This window comes from Plecotus auritus (assembly GCF_963455305.1).
Source record: "Plecotus auritus genome assembly, chromosome: 7".
Taxonomy (NCBI): domain Eukaryota; kingdom Metazoa; phylum Chordata; class Mammalia; order Chiroptera; family Vespertilionidae; genus Plecotus; species Plecotus auritus.
The window spans coordinates 121,024,594-121,037,779 of NC_137774.1; the positions used below are offsets into that span (position 1 = coordinate 121,024,594).

General features: G+C 42.0%; 1 protein-coding gene across 1 annotated transcript in view; it reads left to right on the forward strand.

Moving 5' to 3' along the window:
• The window catches only part of ELL2 (elongation factor for RNA polymerase II 2), a 93,328-nt gene that overhangs the window by 8,899 nt on the left and 71,243 nt on the right, over positions 1-13,186 (forward strand). The window lies entirely within an intron of this gene.

Sequence of the window (13,186 nt, forward strand, 5' to 3'; positions counted from 1 at the left end):
CCATAATTTGTTCTCCACACAGGAACCAGAGTGATCTTTTTAAAACATTAAGTGTAATTATGTAGTTTTCTGATTTTTACCTTTCTAACAGCTCCCTTGTAAAAGTGTTTTTAATGCTTCATTTTAGAAACTTCCAGTATTTTAATAATAATCTCCATCTTTGAATCCAAGCTTATTTTATTACTCCTCCTTAACACTTCTGCTCTAGAGATTATGATCCCAGGGGATAAATCTTCATTTACATTTATAGTCAGATTTGACATGTAAGGTTATTATACAATTACTAGAGGCCCAGTGTACAAAATTTGTGCATGGCGGGGCGGGGGGTGGGGAGGCGGGCGCCTCAGCCTGGCCTGCACGCAATCCAGAACCCCTCAGGGGGTATCGGGCCTAAACTGGCCGTCAGACATCCTTCTCTCAATCCCGGGCACTGCATGCAGCAGTGACCGTACTTTTCATACAGGTGAAAGGCATCTTGCTGTTGTATGGACAGCTACATTTTTTTTTTTTTTTGCCCTCATTATAAAAAGTAGTAGATAACATGATCCTTCTGAGGCAGTTGTACCATTTTCCCCATCTTATGGGTGGAAAAACTGAAGCAGAGAGAAGTTAAGTAATTGGCTTTATCACACAGTTATAAGTGTCAGAATCAGGGCTGACCACAAAATGTGCAAGCCAGAGTCCATGCATGTCATCGCTGCATCATCCTGTTTTTTCAGTGTTAGAGTAGCCTTGCCAGGTTTTAATTTTTAAATCTAAGAGACTGTTCCCAATATATAGCATAGGGTCCCTAGGCCTGGCTGGCGATCAGGGCCATCTGTTGGGCAACCGACGGGCGGGGTGATAGGGCGGTTCCCACTGGCACCCATGTTGGCTGGCGGCCTGACGCCGCCCACTGTCCGGCCCCACCCCCCGCCACCACTGCGAGTCGTAGCCTCACTCTGCAGGCAACTGGCGGGTGGGGCCATGGGGGGGAGGGGGCCCTGGCACTCACTTTGGCTGGCGACCTGGTGCCCCCACTGTACGGCTCTGCCCCCCTGATTGCCGCCGCTGGTCACCTCCCTCTTGGAGGGCAGACGCTCAGTGCTCTTGCATTGAGCGACCGGTCGTTCTGCCATTAGGTCGATTTGCATGTTAGGGTTTTATTATATACTAGAGGCCCAGTGCACGAAATTCGTGTATGGGGGGTCTGTGTGTGTGTCCCTCAAGCCAGCCTGCACCCTCTCCAATCTGGGACCCCTTGAGGGATGTCCGACTGCCCGGGATTGGGCCTAAATGGGCAGTCGGACATACCTCTCACAATCCAGGACTGCTGGCTCCCAACCGCTCACCTGCCTGCCTGCCTGATTGCCCCTAACCACTTCTGCCTCCCAGCCTGATCACCCCTAACCACTCCCCTGCCAGCCTGATTGATGCCTAACTGCTCCCTGCCAGCCCGATTGTCCCTAACTGCCCTCCCCTACCAGCCTGGTCGCCCCTAACTGTCCTCCCCTGCAGACCCGGTAACCCCTAATTGCTCTCCCTTCCCAGCCTGGTTGCCCCTAACTGCCCTCCCCTGCAGGCCTGGTCACCCCCAACTGCCCTCCCCTGTAGGCCTGGTCCCTCCCAACTTCCCTCCCCTGCAGGCCTGGTTGCCCCCAACTGCCCTCCCCTGCAGGCCTGGGTCCCCCCCCAACTGTCCTCCCCTGCAGGCCTGGTCACCCCCAACTGCCCTCCTCTGCCAGCCCAGTCACCACTAACTGCCCTCCCCTGCAGGCCTGATCACCCCCAACTGCCCTCCCCTATAGGCCTGGTCCCTCCCAACTTCCCTCCCCTGCAGGCCTGGTTGCCCCCAACTGCCCTCCCCTGCAGGCCTGGGTCCCCCCCCAACTGTCCTCCCCTGCAGGCCTGGTCACCCCCAACTGCCCTCCTCTGCCAGCCCAGTCACCCCTAACTGCCCTCTCTTGCAGGCCTGGTCCCTCCCAACTGCCCTCCCCTGCTGGCCTGATCACCCACAACTGCCCTCCCCTGCCAGCCATCTTGTGTCCACATGGGGGCATTCATCTTTGACCACATTGGGGCGGCCATCTTGTGTGTTTGAGTGATAGTCAATTTGCATATTACTCTTTTATTAGATAGGAGGATAAAGCCCACATTAAGCTCTGTTTTGGAAAAAAAGTGATAGGATGTTATACTTCAAGTATTATTGGTTTAAAGTCTGGTTCACAGTAACTAACTTTTTAGCTGGTTATTCAGATTAGATTTTTGCCTTCTATGTTCCTTTAAGAGCTATTTGAAATAGAAAGATTTAAGACATCAGTAATGTTTGTAAAAATTTGGCCTGCATCAGCTACAGTTTGCCAGAAGCTATCTTTCGAAACAAGGATTGTGTTAACTATATTAAGTTTTTGACCTCTTCTCACTACTGTTTTGGTAAGCCTTTTTATATTTCACTCTTTTCAATGCTATGATGGCCAGAAAAAGTTTAGATTGACTCACAAAGCAAAATACTAGATTTTGTGGAGCTTAATGACTCTTTTTTAGGGGATGGGTATCTAATAAAAGATTGGGGGCACAGAAGGAGGCAGCCTTTATTAAGGCAGCTTTGGATTATCTCTAAATTTCACATCCATGCTATCATTCTAAACATATTACCAGTTTCTGACAAGAGCTGAGTATATTTGATTTCTTCATGAACAACAATCTGATTTTCTGTGCTGTTTCCTGCTTTAGCTCCAATTTTCTTTCTCTTCTCTCCCTACCTAGATTATTTTTTGTTGTTGTTATAGCAGTTAAAATATAATAATTGTGTAGTTTTTGCTTTCTCTATCAGGAGATATTTTAAATAACAGAATAAAATAACTTTTTAATAAGTAATAAGACATAAGCATAAGTTATTAAAATGGTATTGTACTTCTTTTAGGAAAGAAATATAGTCTATCTTATACAAATTGTATACCAGGGAAATAAATACTTTTTGCTGTTTACTTGCACAGGTGGAAACAAATTTAGGTGTCTGATATTTTCCTTAAGCTATAGTGCAAAACCAAAACAAGTGATCCCCTCAAAGGCTCTCAGTTCTCATCTGTTATTAATATCCAGCTTTCAGATGTTTCACTTTTTATTTTTATTTTTTAAAATACATTTTTATTGGTTTCAGAGAGGAAGAGAGAGGGAGAGAAAGATAGAAACATCAGTGATGAGAGAGAATCATTGATTGGCTGCCACCTGTATGCCCTTTATGGAGCTGGAACCTGCAACCTAGGCATGTGCCCTGACCGGGAATCAAACTGAGACTTTCTGGTTCATAGGTTGATACTCAACCACTGAGCTACACTGGGCGGTTAGATCTTTCACATTTTATATAACTGCTAGTGGCCCAGTGCATGAATTCGTGCACATTGAAAGGAAATTAATGAGAAGAAATATTTTAATATTGCTATTTGCCGTTTCTCTATAGTAGAAGTGTTAACCAAATTCACGATCGACAATGACAGATTGAAACACACGCGTGTGATTGGTGCCAGTGAGAGCTTTATATGTATCACGCATGTGCGAGTCAACTTAGCCTTTTATATATATAGAATGAACTTGCTTAATTAGACCTGCTTTCTAATCTAGATAAACTTTTTCCAGCCCATTGAAGCACCCCAACTTCTTTTTCAGGTAATTGTCAGCAACACAGCAGTAAATATCAATATGAAGCAAATTATTATTGTAGATCACGCAGGGAGAACAAAGGGTAAAATATTTAACTGCAGCAGTGTTTGACTATATTCTGCACAGTGAGAAAACCTGAAGTCATTTTCAAGGTACACCATTTCTTACTCTTTTCAGTTTCTAAGCTTTCTAAATCTCCATTTTCTGGCTAATGAAAAGAAAATAGGATTCCATCGAATCTCCTATCTACCTACTCCAGGACTTCTGTGAGGATCAAATGAGATGAGGCATGGGAAAACGCTTCACAGACATTTAGTTAAAGTGTGAAATGTTTGTACCTGGCAATAAAGCAAACCGTGTTCCTGGGCTGAAGAAACTCCAAGGAGGCTAGTCGCTATGGAGAGGAAGCCAGGCCTTGCTACCTGACGTCATTACCCGGCACCCACAGCCACCGTTTCAGGGCTGGACTGGGCTGTGGGCCTCATTTTGCGCCATGGGGTCTCAGCAGCAGCAACTGCAATTTCATGGTGTGTCGATCCGGGGTGGTGGTGGGACCTGTGTCCACTTGGTGGAAGCTGAGTGTTGCTTTGTGGGCGCCAGGTCCACGTTGCCGTTTCTCTGTAAATGGCCAGTGCACATCATGGCAGCTCCTGCATTGAGCATCTGCCTCCTGGTGGTCAGTGCACATCATAGCGACTGGTTGGATGGACACTTAGCATATTAGCATTTTTTATGTATAGATATTAACTATTTTAAGGAGGGGCAAGAGAGGCTAGCTGTATAAAGTGTGGGTGGAACACAGTTCTTAAAGTGAGACAGGCCAGGGTTTAAATCTCAGGTAACTTATTAGCTATGTAACCTCTGGTAATTCATTAGATTTACCCAAGAAGTGGAAATAATAGTATCTACCCCATAAGAGTGTTCTGAGAATTCCCAGAAGTGTTAATAAAAAATGATTGTAGTGCCTGGCACATTTTAAGCCCTCAATAAATATGACTAGGTAGCTATAATTGTTTCTTAAAACAACCCCACTTAATGCACTCACTATTTATAGAGTTTTCTGGTTTTGGTAAAGTTCCAAAACTATTTTTGACTTTGGAATTTTTTTTAGCACTGTCTTTATCATAACTTATAAGGCAGTTTAAGTATTCAGGTAAATATTCGATATTTACTAGTAATAGATGCTTGTTTGTTGATTTGAAATAATTTAAGAATTCTTAATTAGTTCAAGAATAATTCAAGAGTTAACTGAGTTAAGACAAAGTTCCATGATGGGTTCAAAAGGGATGTGGAAGGTATTTTGAGTACATCTCTAACCTTAAGAAATAAAGTTAGAAAAAATCTCTATAATGATTTTCTTAGAGAAATCATGCTTTTTTAGACCAAGAATGCCATTTCTTATGTTTGTATATTCACAAAAACAATGGTAGTTGATAGAGTAAAAGTAACCATAGATTTAATTTGTCTACATGTAAGTAATATATAAACAAACAAGAGATGGTTATAACAACTTTTATAGGATAACTTTCTTTTGTTCAACTCCAAAGAAACCTGAGCTTTGCTCCTACTCTTTCACCCTAAAAGAATTATGTCAGAAATTAATATTACTCAGTAAAATTAAGATTACTTAGCAAATTACTTACTATTTTTATAGTCCTGATATATTTGAGGAATAGTCCCTGAAAATAAGTGGACATAGAACAATTTTTTGTTGCAGTGGAATTGGCTTGTAACAGCACATGTCAAGAGTATAATCAAACTTTTGAGCATTTTAGCATTGCCTACACCAAGCATGTCAAACTTGTGGCCTGTGGGCCGCATGTGGCCCACAACGAATATTTTTGCAGCCCAGCCAATATAAAGATATGTAAGAAACATTTTAATAAAAATTTTGTAACTTAATTTTTACAATATCCTGTTATACATAATTATTAATAACGAACTACAACATTTGCTAATGACTGATTACTGTAATTGTGTTGCATTCTTTACCCTTACATGCCTTACGCGCAGGCGAACCATTTCTCTCCATTAATACTAGCAGCGAATATTTTAGAGCCGATTGCCATGCCATTAGTCTTGGACTGACTTGTTTGGTATGTGCAACAGGAAATATTTTGCTTTCGGGGAACAAGAAAAATAGATTTATTTGCATTACGCTTATTTGTGCGGTTATTCAGTGTCTGGTAAGCTAATGGTCACGAAAAAATTAATTTTTATTAAAATGTTCTATTATTTTATGTTAATGATAACTCATTTATTTCAGCCCTTTGTACTCTGCATGTCTCTATCGAAATAAACCTACGTTTCTATGAAAATTGAAGCTTTTGTTTTTTTGCAGCCCACATAAACTTAAACTTGTTTATTTGGCCCATGTTAGCCTTTGGACTAAGAACTTAACAGACCTTTTGATTGCAAAACATCACCTTTATCAGGTTATTGAAGCATTTGTCAAAAAGAGTTTCCCTAGCTAGTTCCAGTTTTGCATTGTTTCTTGGCTGGATGAAGATACCTAATCACAATCTTACTTAGATTATAAGTTGACTACTATTCAGTTAAACACTAGAGTTACTTGATTTTTAAAAGAGCTATTTGGTGTCAATATTTAATTAAGGCTGAAAAATCAAAAGTTGAAGCCCTGTTGAAATTTATTTGTAATGCGAATGTACTTAGTGAGTTAAACATTATTTTAAAACATGCCATATCATATTTGGCCACCTATATTTACATGATCATTTAAAAAATGTACAGTGAATTCAGGTTATGTTTGTGCAGTTAGGCTTAAAAACATTTAGATTAAAATTTAACTGCTTGAATAATTTGTTTTTTGACTTTTAGAACTTATTCCTGGCCAAGACCGGTTTGGCTCAGTGGATAGAGCGTCGGCCTGCGGACTCAAGGGTCCCAGGTTCGATTCCGGTCAAGGGCATGTACCTTGGTTGCGGGCACATCCCCAGTGGGGGGCGTGCAGGAGGCAGCTGATCGATGTTTCTCTCTCATCGATGTTTCTAACTCTCTATCCCTCCTCTCCCTTCCACTCTGTAAAAAATCAATAAAATATATTAAAAAAAAAAAAAAAAAAGAACTTATTCCTGGTAGCTATCCCATTAACACACTGGTCAGATGCATAAGTGGCATAGAGTTCTAGCTGCCTTTTGCATTTCTTAAAATCTAAAATTGGGGTTAAAATCAATAAAGCGTTTGAGATTCTCTTATGTATTTTTCTTTTCTAGGTTGTCAGATATCTTAAGGGAGTTTTTTAGTAACAGTAATCAGTTTTTCCAATTTGGATAAGCACACAACTATTTTTATTTTTTTATAAATGAAAAATGCTAGCACAAATATTTACTATACATGGTCCTTATAGCAAAAAACCCTATTATTTTTTTTTAATCCTCACTGGAGGATATTTTTTTCCACTAATTTTTAGATAGAGTGTGGAAGAGAGGGAGGAGGGAGGAAGAGAAGGAGAGAGAAGCATCCACGTGAGAGACTCATCGATTGGTTGCCTCCCCCATGCACCCTGATCAGGGCCAGGAATTGAACTGAAACTGAGTATGTGCCCTTGACTGGGAATTGAACCAGAGACCCTTCAGTCCTCTGGCCGATCCTCTAACCATTGAGCCAAACCAGCCAGGACCAAAACCATTTTTTAATAAGAAACTGAACTTTAGAAATTGTAGTGGTTTCATGAAATTCATTTTCTTTGGAAACAAAATGCCAGAATAACTGAATGAGCATATGGGCTTTTAAATACTCAGCACTATGAGATAACCGGCTATAGAGGCAAGAAAAAGAAAGGGATTCAGGTGGCTGGATTTGAGGACCAGCTCTGCTAATCATTAGTTTGATGACCCTATGCAACACACTTTACCTGCTGGAGACTCATTTATCTCCTCCTCTGAAATGGGGAATAATGATACCTTCTTACCACCCAGGTTTGGTTTTAGGGGGCTCATTTGAAACAATGGGTATAAAAATGCTCTGTGCATTACAAAACTATGTAAACAGAATTATCATTTTTGTTGAGGAATCAGCAATACAAATAGAACAATAAGCATATCAGGAGGTTAGGTTCTAAATTCAGTGATAAGGCAAAAAAACCTGGATAAAGTAAAAATTACTCTTAAAAGTTTCTAAATTGATGTAAAGCATAGTTGTATTGTTTTGTCTATACAACCCTGAATAGTAATCTGTAAGGTATACAAGTATATCGTGTGTACCACATATATAAAGAGAACATGGCCAAATAATTTTATAATATTTTTTAGCTGGGCATAATGCATAATGAATACTTGTAAGCTAAATATGTGTTTGATTCCTCTCTTTCATTATAACTAGGAGTAAGACAATCTATGAAAAAATACACCCCCCAATGTAGTAGAATCGTAGACACAGGCATCTGAAAAAACAACAGCTAACAGGAGTTAATTCAAAGTGGGTATAGGTCAGAATTAGCAAAATGGTGGCAGCAGTGTTTTATTTGGCCTGAAAAAGATTTAACTTTTAAAAATTTGAATCCTCTCTAGGTTGGACATTTATTCTTCAGGTGCTCACTACTCCTTATTGCTTTACACCCTGTCTCACATTTACTGCCTTGTGTTATTAAACACATTAAGTCTTCCATTCCTGATGTATCCAAAAGAAGGCTTAGGTGAGGAAAGTAATCTTAAACTTGAATGTTAAGTGAGTGATTAACATGGATTGGCAAAATGTGTTTGGGAAGGTATGCCAGGTTGAAGGAACAGGAATAAGGTAGAATAATAGAAAAGAAAATGTTCACAAAACAAACAAACAGACAAAAAGGTTAGCATGGCTGAACCACAGTTTAGAGGAAGTGTAGCATGAAATTGGTTGATTCTGTAGATGGCTCTATGTGGAGAAGTTTGCTTTGCTTTGATGGAACCCATTGTAGGCTGTGAAACATACTGAGAGTGGTGTCTGAGATAGCTTCTGCTAGCTATTTGAATGATGAGCAGCATTTGGAAGGAATTGAAGGTAGGGAGGAAGGCCTTTATCTAGATCAAGGGTAGGGAACGTCCCCTTCCTCGAAATCATTTGGTCTGGTCCTACCTAGGCATTAGAGGTGAGTTAATTAAATGTTTGCCCAAATACAGCGGGCTAATTTTTAAGTTGGTAATTCTGCATGGCCTGCGAATGATGTTATAAGTATCCAAATGGCCCTTGACAGAAAAAAGGTTCACCACCCCTGATCTAGGTACTTGGTGATATGGGCTTAAAATAGACAGAGGCTTTCAAAGGTGAGACTAAGAGCTTAATTTGAGGAAGTTTGGAGCTAACTGGCCAGAGATGATGATTGGGACCCCTGGAGCTACCTTCACTTCATTTTTCTTTGGTGCCTGGTAGTCAAGCTTTCAGCACATTTTATCTTTCTTCCATCAGAATGCTTGCTCCAGATGAAGTAATACTAACTTAGGCCCTTATCACCAGAGTATCTCTAAAGTATCCCCTGGAGCTAATCCTTTATCCTAACCCCAAACCGTCCATCTCCATCTTTCTTACACATGACTGAAGGGACTACTTTCCCTGAAACACTTCTTTCAGCAACTCCCTCTCTTGTTCCAAAATTTAGATGAATCTCCAATTAGTTATCAGGTCTAAGGCCCTGCCTGAGAGGGTCATGGAGAGGATTAGGGTGGGGTTATTTCACAGGGTGATAAATCTTTTGAAATCCCAGAGGTCTGAAATTTAAATTACTGTATGTCCTATTTATTCTGTAGTGGATAGAAGCAAAACTGAAGACAAATTTTGAGCCCAAGGAAAGATGAGACAGAGATTTCCAGGTCCAGTTCTTACCCTTTGTGTAGTGTTTCAAGTATGAAAGAACTCTACACAGAGACACACTTGTCCTCTGCCCACATAGTACTCATTCCTATCTTCTCGCTTTTCTATTCAGGCAGAGCACTTCTCCCTGGAGTTAGTCTTTTCTAAATTGCTACCCAAGATCCACCCTTTCCACAAGATCTTTGGCTTTTCTAGTATATCTTATAACCCATAATCTTCCTTCCTTTTTGAGAGTCCTTACTACACCTCCTGGTAGTACTTAGCCTAGTATTTAATCATTTTCTAATATTCCCTAACTAAAATGTAAACTGTCTGGCATGAAGGAATAGACCCCCACACTCTTGAATCTCACATAGCAGATGTGTGTGGAACACAACGTAGTAGAAGAAAAGCAGCATGACAAAATAGGAGGATTGAGTCCTGAGTTCTGGTCCCAGCTTAGTTAGTAATGGGACACATTGCTTAAGGGGGATGGGCATTAACTATATTATCCCTAGATTCAGAATTATGTGATTCTAGTGGCCTGCAGTTGACTGATAGAATATGGTGGGGGTGAGGAGAGAGAAGACTATAAATTTAAGGCTGTGATCCCAGAGAACCAAACAGATAGTAGTACCCTTGATAAAAAAGTAGGAAAGAGGTGCCAATTTGGGGGGTGAAGTGGGGTGGTTTAGTGTTTGCCAGTTTTGCTGTCATTGAGTAAAGGAGGAAAGTGTAACCAGCTTCAGAGATGTTCAATGTTTGTGATTTAAAAGGAGAGCCATGAGGTAGGACTGATGGAAATATTGTGAAAACTGGAGCCTAGACCTGTGTTACCCAAATTGTAAGGCAACTTCTATGGAAGAAAGGCTTCCTTAGGCTTCTGCAGGCTCACTGCTATTAGTTCAGGAAGAAGTTTAGCTCTGAAAGGTAGGTTTGGGTAGGGTTTTCTTTCTCTAAGGAAATTCTAGCATTAATCTATAATTTATATATTCATAAAAGACCACGACTTAGAATGAATCACTATTAAAAATTATTTTACAGTTTCAATCATTACCCTTTTATCTCCCCTTTAAAAAAAAACACCCACTTCTCACACACCAAAAAATGAATTTTTTACAAGTAGTACTTTGAGCCTGCTGATAAGTCTGAAGTTTAGTGATCATTTTAGGGTAGTGAAACAATTATAATAGTATCTATTATAATGTTTTTTTCCACAAAGTTTATCCATTTATATAAATAATAATAGAATGGTTAATGCTACCATGTGCTTTTATATTTAGATAATCTATCTTTTAAGAAATACTCATCATTTCATCTAGCTCTTTAGTTTATTGTAATGAAGCATCCATCTTATATAAAAACTAGAGGCCCGGTGCATGAAATTCGTGCACGGGAGTGTGTGTCCCTCAACCCAGCCTACACCCTCTCCAATCTGGGACCCCTCGAGGAATGTCCGACTGCCCATTTAGGCCCGATCCCAGCCTGCATCCCTCTCACAATCCAGGACTGCTGACTCCCAACTGCTCGCCTGCCTGCCTTCCTGATTGCCCCTAACCGCTTCTGCCTGCCAGCCTGATCACCCCCTAACCACTCCCCTGCCAGCCTGATTGATGCCTAACTGCTCCCCTGCCAGCCTGTTTTCCCCTAACTGCCCTCCCCTGCAGGCCTTGTCCTTCCCAACTGCTCTCCCTTGCAGGCCTGGGTCCCCCCCCAACTGCCCTCCCCTGTAGGCCTGGTCACCCCTAGCTGCCCTCCCCTGCAGGCCTAGTCCCCCCCAACTGCTCTCCCCTGCAGGCCTGGGTCCCTCCCAACTGCCTTTCTCTACAGGCTTGGTTGCCCCCAACTTCCCTCCTCTGCTGGCTTGGTCACCCCTAACTGCCCTCCCCTGCAGGCTTGATTGCCCCCAACTGCCCTCCCTTGCAGGCCTGGTCCCTCCAAACTGCCCTCCCCTGCTGGCCTGATCGCCCACAACTGCCCTCCCTTGCAGGCCTGGTCCCTCCCAACTGCCCTCCCTTGCAGGCCTGGTCTCTCCCAACTGCCTTCCCCTGCTGGCCCTCTTGTGGCGGCCATCTTGTGTCCACATGGGGGCAGTCACCTTTGACCATATGGGGCAGCCATCTTGTGTGTTGGAGTGATGGTCAATTTGCATATTACTTTTTTATTAGATAGGATAGAGGCCTGGTGAATGGGTGGGGGCCAGCTGGTTTTCCCTGAAGGGTGTCCTGGATCAGGGTGGGGGTTCCCTTGGGGCATGGGGTGGCCTGGGCGAGGGGCCTGTGGTGGTTTGCAGGCTAGCCACACCCCCTGGTGACCCAAGTGGAGGCCCTGGTATCTGGGGTTTATTTATCTTCCACAATTGAAACTTTGTAGCCTGGAGCAGAGCCAAGCCTTCTGCTTGCTCCGTGGTGGCAGCCATTTCATTGGGATTTATTTATCTTCTACAATTGAAACTTTGTAGCCTGGAGCGGAGCCAAGCCTTCTGCTTGCTCCATGGCGGCAGCCATTTTTGGGGGGATTTATGTATCTTCTATAATTGAAACTTTGTAGCCTTAAGCAAGGACTGGGCCGGCCAGGGTGTTCGGAAAGCTTGGCTTCCTCCATCGCCGGGGGCAACCCTAGCCTCCTGCTCTTTCCAGCTCCGTGGCTGCTGCCATTTCTGTTTGGGTTTATGTATCTTCTATCATTGAAACTTTGTAGCCTTGAGTGGAGGCCTAGGCTGGCAGGGGCAGGCGGAAAGCTTGGCTTCCTCCATTGCCGGGGAAACCCAAGCCTCCCTCCTGCTCTCTGTGGCCATAGCCATCTTGGTTGGGTTTATTTGCATATTCACTCCTGATTGGCTGGTGGGCGTGGCTTGTGGGCATGGCTTGTGGGTGTAGTGGAGTGATGGTTAATTTGCATATTACTCTTTTATTAGATAGGACTGCTGTTTGAAATTTTAACCCTGCTATTTTGGCTTCTGTAAACACTTGCTTGCTTAAATAAGGAAAATAAGACTACTCCCATTCCAGAGAGGCCATAAACTATGCCCCAGACAGAGTTGTCAGTGCTGGCACCAAGCCAGGCCTTGAGATATGGTCTCATGGCCCCTTCCTGCACACAGGCCTTCTTTCTTAGAAGGCCTGGAAGTCTCATTACAAATTTGGGAGACAAAGACCTAGAAAAAGCATAGATAGAAAAAGTTTCCTCCATGTTGGGGGGCTCAGTATTTGAAAGACACATTTTTCTCTAGGCCTGCGCATAATTATAATGAAATGTAACTCCCCTTTCTCTAAGCATTGCTTGGTTTTTCCAGTCTTCTGTAACAGTAATACTGATTAATAAACTTTTAAATCTGCAGAGCAGTTTTGGAAAGTAACTGAAAGTAGTAGGTAATGTGCCGTGGCTGAAGGGAGGGGCACCATGGGTGCCTGGCTCTATTTTTATTGGAGATCAAGATGAGACTAGAAACTACTGTTTCTGTTTTTGTGTATTGTATTTGGATGTAAGGATATAAGGAATAGTTTTCAGGTTGATATGTTATTATTAAATGTTACCCATATCTGATTTCCTTGTAAATTTCTGTTAAAAATTTAGAAAAGCATTCCCATAGAAAAACATTCCGGTAACTGTAGATATAGGATATCATGCCTGAGACTATAGTAGATAATTATAATTACAGATTTTCTTAAAATATTAAAGCTATGAGAATTCATTATAAAACAAAATATTGTTGTAGAAATTATAGTATTCTCCTAGTGAGCATCTTGTGAGAAAATTGGTA